This window comes from Mixophyes fleayi, chromosome 5, assembly GCF_038048845.1.
Source record: "Mixophyes fleayi isolate aMixFle1 chromosome 5, aMixFle1.hap1, whole genome shotgun sequence".
NCBI classification, from domain to species: domain Eukaryota; kingdom Metazoa; phylum Chordata; class Amphibia; order Anura; family Limnodynastidae; genus Mixophyes; species Mixophyes fleayi.
In genome coordinates, this window is record NC_134406.1 from 3,357,502 (window position 1) to 3,367,605 (window position 10,104).

Genomic DNA, 10,104 nt, shown 5'->3' on the forward strand with positions numbered 1-10,104 from the left:
CATTGTGACTCCCCGCTCCCAGACTTCCTTTGCCCCTGTCTATGCTCCCCCGGGTTCACGATTTAGCTGCTTGACTGTTCTTCTCGGTTCCTCTTATCCAGGCTGGTTTTGAACTTGGACCATCTGACACCTCTCTTCCACCTACTGCTGTGCTGGTAACTGTTCAGGAGAATCATAACCTGCCTGATCTTGCAGCGAAGTCCATACTTTCTTGCTGGGGTTCCAAGAGCGTGTTAGACCTCGCGCCTCCTTGTTCAGTTGCTAATACCAGCAGGTACCTTCCATCCACCACCAGTTCCGTACATCAATATCAGATTGTGACAGACAGCAATTTGTTCCAAAGAGTTTCTGGGTTCTCTATATATTGTTTTGCATTCTTCTGATGTGATTTTTGAGGTCATATGAAAGGTTTCCTTATGATAATTCATCCGTACAGATCATTTTTGTGCCCTGTGGAACTTTGGGCCACTACCCCTTTGTCAGCTAAACTTTACTGCAAGTCTATAGGTTATAAATCTGACTAGTTCATTAGCATTTTATCAAGTGTTTCTGGGTCTCCCAGATCTCGCTTTGACATTTTTCCCTTTAGCTAATTTCTTATTGCTGTTTCTGACACGTAAATTTAGATATCTTTTTATAACCTTCTTTATTATTTTTATTCAAGTCCACAGAAACCGATTCACAGTTCTGTTTCAATAAAAAGATAAATCCAATGTGTTACCATATAACCTTTATGCATTTAGTTGTTGGTTACGCGCAAGTTGTGTTTGGGTTTGAATCAGGCCCAGTGAGTGAAATGTTCAAAACTATTCCGTGAAATATCCGCCTTCTTCTGCATTTGGCCGGAGTATTTTGCAAGATTTGTCGTTTTAGTTCCCAGTGTCAATCTGAATCACACGGCAGTATGAATTGAATCGATCTCTATCCAATGGCTACAAATTCTGCAATGTGAATATACAGCACGAACGCAGCGCAGAATGGCAGAAAAGCAGAACTTAGATTATAGGTGCATTACTAGTTTCTGGAGACATCATCTAAGAGCGAATGGTTGGCGCACTCCTTGAAGTGTGTTGCGCGGGCATTCAAGGCTAAAGGGTGCAAATCCATGGCTCTCTACAGTGTGCATCCAGCGCGCTTCGTAACCAAGTCCCACTTTCTACAATTTGGTAGCCAAATGGTATAGGGCAAGGTCACCCAGGAAATTTGGATGTATAGACTAATATAGTAATACAAGTTAACCCGTGTATGATACTCATGCATTCTAGTCAAATCAAGCTACTTAAGGTGTTAAAAACTCCCCACTGTCACCCCCGGCAACCACCAACCACTCCCAACTGCCACTTCTCCTTCAAGAAATATATAGGTCAGTGTATAACTCTGCCCAGCAGGTGGCGCTGCAGCTTGTTTGTTTTTTTTTCACACACGCCACTAGGCATTTATATAGTAGATACTGTAAGAGCATGGGCTCTATCAGATAGATGTACAATTATTTCAATCCATAATGTTCCTTTAAGTAATTCTATCCTTGTTTTAAAACTAAAGCTTTTAACTTGATAGAAAACGTTTACAAACATCACAATGTATCGAACAGCCAAAGTGAGGCAATGACATGAATACTAATATTTGAAATTTAGGAGACAAATGGATAGTTTCATGAGTATAGTGGGGTATATCAATAACGTATGTACAGTAATGTAGAGAGTTAGCAGATAGTTCAGCACAATAAGAGCTGATAAGAGTCTGGATCTCTGGACATTTGATGTCGATAACTCACAATGAGATTTATAATTCGTTGTACTACTCAGTGATCACCCTGCTGTATAATAAATCCTCCTGTAGTCACCGCTCTCTTATGCAATGCTCAGAAGTGGAACATGCTGTTTGGATTAAGCTGTCACACCTTAATAATCCTCCTTTATCTTCTACGTGAGCCCTAACAAACTCACAATACAGACTCTGGCTGAGAACCAGAGGTAGAACACTGAGTCATCTCAGATAACTACTTTCAAACCTGTGGAGGTGCTAACAATTATTTCATATTTCATACTGTTCTCAGCCCATGTGACAATTATGCCAAGTTGGCTGCAGTGAGTAGGAAGAAGTGAATTTGAAGAAGAGACAAACATCAATATTGATGAATATATATCCACAAAGGGCTCCTTTAGTTGGCTCAGTGTATACTTTATATTTGGCCATCTGAGATATAAATCAATTCATTTCATCACTATGCTAGTGTTATTAGGGAAGGGGGTTTTGGTGAGGGGGGCGAAGGTTGTGTCCCGAGAAACTTTCTTTAGATGTCAACTCAGGATATATCTCTGACAATTTTTATTTTACTTGGGTATCGCAAATCCACCATATCCTCCTTGATGGACAGAGGGAACCACAGGGGAGATGGGATATAGATATCAGACCTTCCCTATAGCCCCTAAATCTAGACTTCTCTCACTGAGAGTACTGAGAGTCGTCCGATTGGGACTACATTGTTAATTACAGGTTTTCCTTTCTTCCCCTGCAGTATCGTTCTTTGGAGTCTGATTTATGACTTAAAATTAATTCCATCTGTAAATACTATGTGTAGTATATCTAATATATATATATTTATATATATACACAGACATTGCTGCATCTTCTAAACTACAGCTCACAAGTACTTTGTATAGGAAAATACATATATATATGAGTCTAGTAAATTTCATGGAAACAATTTTGTTAAAGTGCAAATGTCCTTAAATAATCTATGAGAGTAACGGGACAGTGGGATGGTCACACTGCTACAACTGAATCTTGTAATTAAACTGGTATTTGTACACATATCCGCACATCTCCACCTATAAGTTGTACCTGGATGGTGCAAATAAGAATTCAGTGTCTGGATCCACGATGTAGAAGAAGGTGCCAGCGTGAGTTTGAGTTACTAGGGCTCATTACTGGGAAAACTTATGTTTCCTATTTATTACTTATATTAATGTACTTTTGCATTTTTTTGTTGACCGGTCTACCTTATGTCTGTGGTCTTTGTATTTAAACAAGTCTCAGGAGTCGTTGTCAGTGTAGAGAAGAAGTTGTAACTAGAGGTCAATATGCCTCATCATCCTGCTGCATCATCCTGTCACATCATCCTGCCTCACCACCATGCCAACATCACCCTGCCTTATTATTCTGCCGCATCCTCCTACATCATCACCCTGCCTCATCATCCTGCTGCATCATCTTGTCACATCATCCTGCCTCACCACACTGCCAACATCACCCTGCCTTATTATTCTGCCGCCTCACCCTGCCTCATCATCCTGCTGCATCCTCCTACATCATCACCCTGCCGCATCACCCTGCCTCATCATCCTGCTGCATCATCTTGTCACATAATCCTGCCTCACCACCCTGCCAACATCACCCTGCCTTATTATTCTGCCGCATCACCATGCCTCATCATCCTGCTGCATCCTCCTACATCATCACCCTGCCGCATCACCCTGCCTCATCATCCTGCTGCATCATTTTGTCACATCATCCTGCCTCACCACCCTGCCAACATCACCCTGCCTTATTATTCTGCCGCATCACCCTGCCTCATCATCCTGCTGCATCCTCCTACATCATCACCCTGCCGCATCACCCTCCCTCATTATCCTGCTGCATCATCTTGTCACATCATCCTGCCTCACCACCCTGCCAACATCACCCTGCCTTATTATTCTGCCGCATCATCCTGTCACAGCATCCTGCCTCACCACCCTGCCAACATCACCCTGCCGCATCACCCTGCCTCATCATCCTGCTGCATCCTCCTACATCATCACCCTGCCGCATCACCCTCCCTCATTATCCTGCTGCATCATCTTGTCACATCATCCTGCCTCACCACCCTGCCAACATCACCCTGCCTCATCATCCTGCTGCATCATCCTGTCACAGCATCCTGCCTCACCACCCTGCCAACATCACCCTGCCGCATCACCCTGCCTCATCATCCTGCTGCATCATCCTACCTCATCGTCCTGCTGCATCCTCCTACATCATCATCCTGCCTCATCACCCTGCCGCATCACCCTGCTGCACCATCCTGCCGCATCATCCTGACTCGTTACTTTCATCTTAATTACAACTACCATGGGCATAGAATTTCTAGTTTCCAAATGCTCAATTTTAGATGGGGCTGCCATGGAAGGACACTTATGATGTCTTTATCCATTTCCGGCTCTTTTTATGTTCTTTATTGCAGTACAACACATATTACTGTTTCTGCGTATGACTTGTCCTCTGTGCATGACGAGGGGCATAGCTCATTACTGTCCCCACATTTGGGACAAAGTGCTGGCTTTCCGAGACATTGGGACTGTCCCCTCCATGCTACACTCCTGTTCACCAACAGCCCTTTGCCCGGCGTTGAGCCAGTCTGGTAGCGTTAATATTAAGGGACCTAGTTACAAAAGAGTGAAAATCCCTATTAGTAGCAAAAACACCTCATACAACAAAGGGTTACTGCCGGGACGGTAATACCCAATGACAGTCATGAAAAACCTGCTTCATTCATTACTAAGGATTTACAATACTTTATATATTTAGTTTTCTAATCAAAATATATATTTTTTTTAACAAATAGATTTTGGCTTTCAGTTCCGTTGCACGTGTGCAGCTACATAGATATACTCCAGAGGCAGCGATGTGTAACCCTTACCGCTCCTGCCATGGATTGCTCAGTATTTATTTTTATAAACTGTGGTGATCACAAACCAGCCTTGTCGTTGGTGTTTATTTATCAATATTAACCCATGATCTATGTAGGAATTGATGACATCATAGTGTGATTATAATCTTTATAAATATTTCTTTGTAACTCCACAAAACAACAATTAGATAAAGACCAGTTACTTTGTAATACAACCATTGCTTGCATATATAATATACAGTGTAATAATATACAATACATGCCCTATACTTATCTGGTGGATTTCTGACTATTGTGGAGATTTGTTTTCTAGAGGAAAAGGACATTGAAGATTCTAATAACAAACCTGAACAATAACTAACAGTAATAATTGACAATGACAGCTCTCTATAATTGTACATACAGCACAATTACACACTTATATAATAATTATTAGTGGATAACTGTTCGCCAGAGGATTACTAGTGGTGTCCCTATACTAGGACATCCTGAGACCGCTGTCACAGGCAGCAACATCAGAAGAATGCATTACAATTTAGGGGTAATAATGTTTAAAATGGTAATATTTGTGTTTTATAGAGTACAAAAATAATTATTACAGTGAAAGCAGTGATGGACAACTTATTACCTGAATTTAAATACAAGTTGGATTTCTTACAACTTCAAAGACCCTTGTTTGTTTCCAACATTATATCTACATATTATGTGACTATATTATATCTACATGCCGTGCACCTACATTATATCTAAGCGCCATCATGCCCTCTCCGTTGTGGCGCACTGGGACCAATATGCAATGTGTGGCAGGTTTTGTACTGAAATGTAATCTAATTGCTGCATTCAATATAGATTCTCTGGGCACAAGCCATCTCTTGGGGCTCCCTTTGCAACAAATGCTGTCTTCCCAAGATTCCTTTTCCGGGTACACAAATTCCGTGTCTCTCCCTCTCATCTCAAGTGGCTTTGTCTGAAGCTTATACATATTTTCTGGATATCTTTAGCATATCCGCGTTCGAGGGGTTACCATATTGACCTTGGGAGCCCAATCGATCTTTTTCCTGGCAAAACCATTCCCCAGGGAACGGTTTATTGTCTTTCCTTACCCAAGACCCAAGCCATGTCGGAATATATATTTGAGAACTTTCAGCAGGGATTCATAGGAAAATCTTGTTCTCCGGCAGGGCCAGGGTTCTTTTTTGTTAAAAATAAGAATGGCTCTTTAAGACCCTGCATTGATCATCGTTGCCTGAATGACATCATGGTCAAAAACTGTTATCCTCTTCCTCTCATTTCAGAACTTTTTGGTAGTATACTCCAAGCCCACATTTTCCCTAAACTAAATCTCAAAGGAGCCTATAGTTTAATATGCATCGTCCAAGATGATGAATGGAAAACCGCCTTCAACACTCGTGATGGGCGCTACGAGTATCTAGTGATAACAGTTGGCCTCTGTAACGCCCTAGCAGTGTTTCAGGAATTTGTCAGCGAGATCTTCCGAGACCTCCTTTATCAATCCGTGGTGTTTTATCTCAATAACATTTTTATTTTTTATACTAATCTTCCCACCCATCGCGAGCATGTTAAGGAGGTTATCTCTAGGCTAGGCTTCAATCACCTTTACTGTAAACTCGAAAAGTGCCTGTTTGAGCTTCCCCAAGTTTCTTTTCTCGGTTACTTTGTCTCTGGCAATGGGCTCCAGATGGACCCTAAAAAGTTGGAATCTATCATCAACTGGCCGCAGCACAATGGACCCAATGCTTTATTGGTTTCGCCAACTGCCACCGCCAGTTTATCAAAGGCTTTTCTAAGGTGATTGCTTCAATCACCTCCCTAACCAGGAGAGTAAGTTTATGTAAAGTCTGGTCTCAGTAAGCTGTCTTTACCTTTAACTCATTAAAAAAAGGCCTTTATTTCCACTCTGGTTCTCAAACAACCTGACCAAGGTAAACAATTCTTTCTAGAGGTCAATGCATCCTCGGTCATCAACGGGGCAGTCTTGTCACAGAAATATTTTCTAGAGTCCCTGAAGCCCTGCGGCTTATCATCTGGGTACTAAGAACTCCAGAAAATATGCCTTTCCAGATAATTTGACAGCTCTGACCTCTCCTCGGTTTGGATGTTCGAAATTACTTGCAATCTTGTAATGTTTGTGTCCCGTACAAGGTTCCAAGGTAAGCTCCCTCTAGTCTTCTCCTTCAGCTTCTGATTCCAGATTCCTTCTGGACCAGCATTACGATGGACTTTATAACTGAGCTACCTAGGAGTTATGGTTATAATACCATTTGGGTGGTGGTGGATCGATTTTGAAAAATGGCCCACTTCATTTCTTGCAAAGGCTTGCCATCTGCCTCAAACCTCTCCCATCCATTCATTAAGATTAATCCATGATTGTCCACATGAAATCATCTCAGACTCTGGAGAACAGTTTGTCTCTAAATTTTGGAGATCTTTTTGTAAAAATCTTGGTATAAGCCTTAAATTTTCTTCAGGTTATCATCCTCAGACCAATGGGCAGACCAAACTGGTCAATCAGAATTTGAAGCCTTCCTTCGCCTCTATGTCTCTGAATATCAATCCTTCTGGAGTGACCTTCTCTGCTGGGCCAAATTCGCACATAATAATCATATACATACCTCTACTGGTTCCTCTCCCTTCTTCACAATCTTCTGCAGACATCCGGTCTTACCCAGTCTTGCTGAGACTAATGTCTCCATGGTTCCTGCCGTTGAAACCATGGCCAGTGATTTCTTTCAAATTTGGATACAAATTCAAACAAAGCTCTCTGAGGCCTCTCAACGATGCAAGCTTTCCGCTAACCAGCACGGCAGGTACCTACCTGTTCTTCAAGCAGTGGATTGGGTGTGGTTATCCACCCACAAACTCAAACTTCGTGTTGCCTCGATGAAGTTGACTCCATTGGTCATTGGGCCTTTTCCCTTTTCTTAGGTCATTAATGCTGTTTCTTATAAGTTGCAATTAACTATCTCTCTCAAAATTCACAACTCTTTTCATATTTCCTCAAACCTCTGGTCATCAACTAATTCTTTAAGGAACCCTCCGCTTTTCCTCCTATCAAGACTTTGCTTGGCGATGAGTATGAAGTGGAACGAATACTGGATTCTCACCTTTTCAAGGGCAAGACTCAGTTCCTTGTTCATTAGAGAGGCTATGGTCATGAGGAGAAATCCTGGGTGAATAAAGATGACCTTCACGCTCCTCATCTCTTAGCCAAAATCCAGGGAAAATCTGTTTACAGTTCACCACTGTTGGAAAGTAGGCAAGGGGTACTGTCACACGACGTTCCTGCATCTCTCCTATGGAGATAGGTTGGCCGTCTGTTATTTCTGGCTGGTGATGCCCTGTTACAAAGGGTCGCCGTCAGACGCATGCGCAGTAGTGTGTCCCGTTGCTCAGCTTTCTGTTGGCGGTCAGTGTCGTCACTGATTGGCAGCCCTGGAGTCTCTATTATACCTGGAGCTGACCCACAAAGGTGCCAGAGTATCAGGTCTTCCTGCCTCCAGCGTTGTATCTTGCATCTATTACTCCTATTTGGTTTTGACCCGGCTATTCTCTGACCATTCTACTGGATTGTGTTTCGGTAATCTGCTCTCCTGGTTTGACCTCGGCTATGCTGACCTCTCTCTTTGGATCCCCTTCGCTACTGCACTTCCTAATTGGCTTGACACGGATTGTCTGACTATTCTCACCTCTACTACACTGGTAACTGTCATGGAGAACTGCGACCTGGACACCCTTTGCAACCAAGCCCAAACCTCCTTGCGGGGGTCACTGGTGAAAACAAAGGGTACATTAGACTCCGTCCCTCCGTCTTCAGTTGTGCAAATACCAGTTGGTAGCTCCATCCTGTACGCAATCCTGACAGTTATCTTATACATTCAATGGTAACTTCTCAGTGCACTTTAAGTGGGAAAATACATCTCTACCAGTGTAATAAAAACCTTCACACACACAAAAGTGTCATGTATAATAAGGACAGACCCGATGTCGACTCATGATTAATTTAAGACCTAAAGCAGTCTATGTTGAGCAGTATTTTTATTTATAAAAGTTGAATACCATGAAAGGGCAGATCCTAAAGTTATAGGAAACAAGACAATGACGTCTTTACCATCTCCACCATCTCCACCATGTACATTTCCAGAAGACCCCCGATCTCGCAGTAGGAAGTAGAGATTGATTGAAGGTGATAGGTGCTCACACAAATATAAATATTCTACACTCTGTAGTTTGTACAGTGTGGGCTGATTAAATACAAGTCATTGTGTTTCCTCACCTCCAGGCTCTATGACTCAGCTGGAGAGCATTGTTTTTCCCTCTTAGAACAGCATGTAAAACATTCTTCACCAACAAATCCCATTAGATTGATATGTTCATGCTGTTTACACAGGATCAGTCCCTTTGTTGGTTTTGTATTATGCGGTATCATTTTCTAAGCTCCCTGCTTACAGGATCCTGTTTTATATGGTACAGCGAGGAGGTGCCAGCATTGCAAAGGAATTCTCTTTATCGCATTATATGGTCTGAGTAAATGTTCCCATCTCTGGAGCATTGATATAATATAATAATGCATTGTCCACGTCCCAGCTTGGCCACTGCTGGGACAGGATCCCTCCTAAGTACAGAATGTTTGTTGATGCTCATCAGTGTAAGACATAGTTTCCTGGGATCTCCAGGAGACTCCTAACATAGGTGGACACCTCCAGGAGTCCAAAGAAAGCTGGCACTTCTCCGGGCAAGGACTTAGCTGACTCGAGGTGGTTGAGGACATGATGCCCCATCCACTGGGGTGTAATCACACAATTACACCAAGACGCCCGTCATTCAGTTTTAGTAAGGTGGATGGGCCCTCCTCCTCTTTTAAAATTTCTCCTCTCTTCAGCTGCAACTTTCTGTGCCCCCCCCCCCCTCCCACACACACACACACACACATAGCAGGAGAAGAGATGGGGCCACATAGAGGTGCAAGGAAAAATGAGTGGAGATTTTAACCATAATTGCCGGCAATGTGCGCGGCGTGAATCACCGCCAATTGAATCCCCCCCCATTATGGATTAAAATGGTGTTATTGCAGCTTTCATAACGCCACTCACTGGACAAAAAAAAAAAGTAATTACATTTTTTTTTTTAACTACATAGCAGCGGGGCCCCCCCAGTCAGGCTCGCTCCCCCCTCCTCTCGGTGCCCCTGTCCACCTACAGGAAGTGAATTGGAGCAAGTTGGTAAGTGTAGTAGGAGACATACAAAGAGGATTTTATGAATGAATAAATACAGAGAAACTAATTTCACATTTGTTATTCATCGCTGACATAATTTTGATGTTGTTTCTCAAACTATATTACTGGAAATGTTTTCCCAGCATATTCGATCTTGTCTTAGTAGAATTTTATTTTCAAACATTGCTCCTCAGCCTC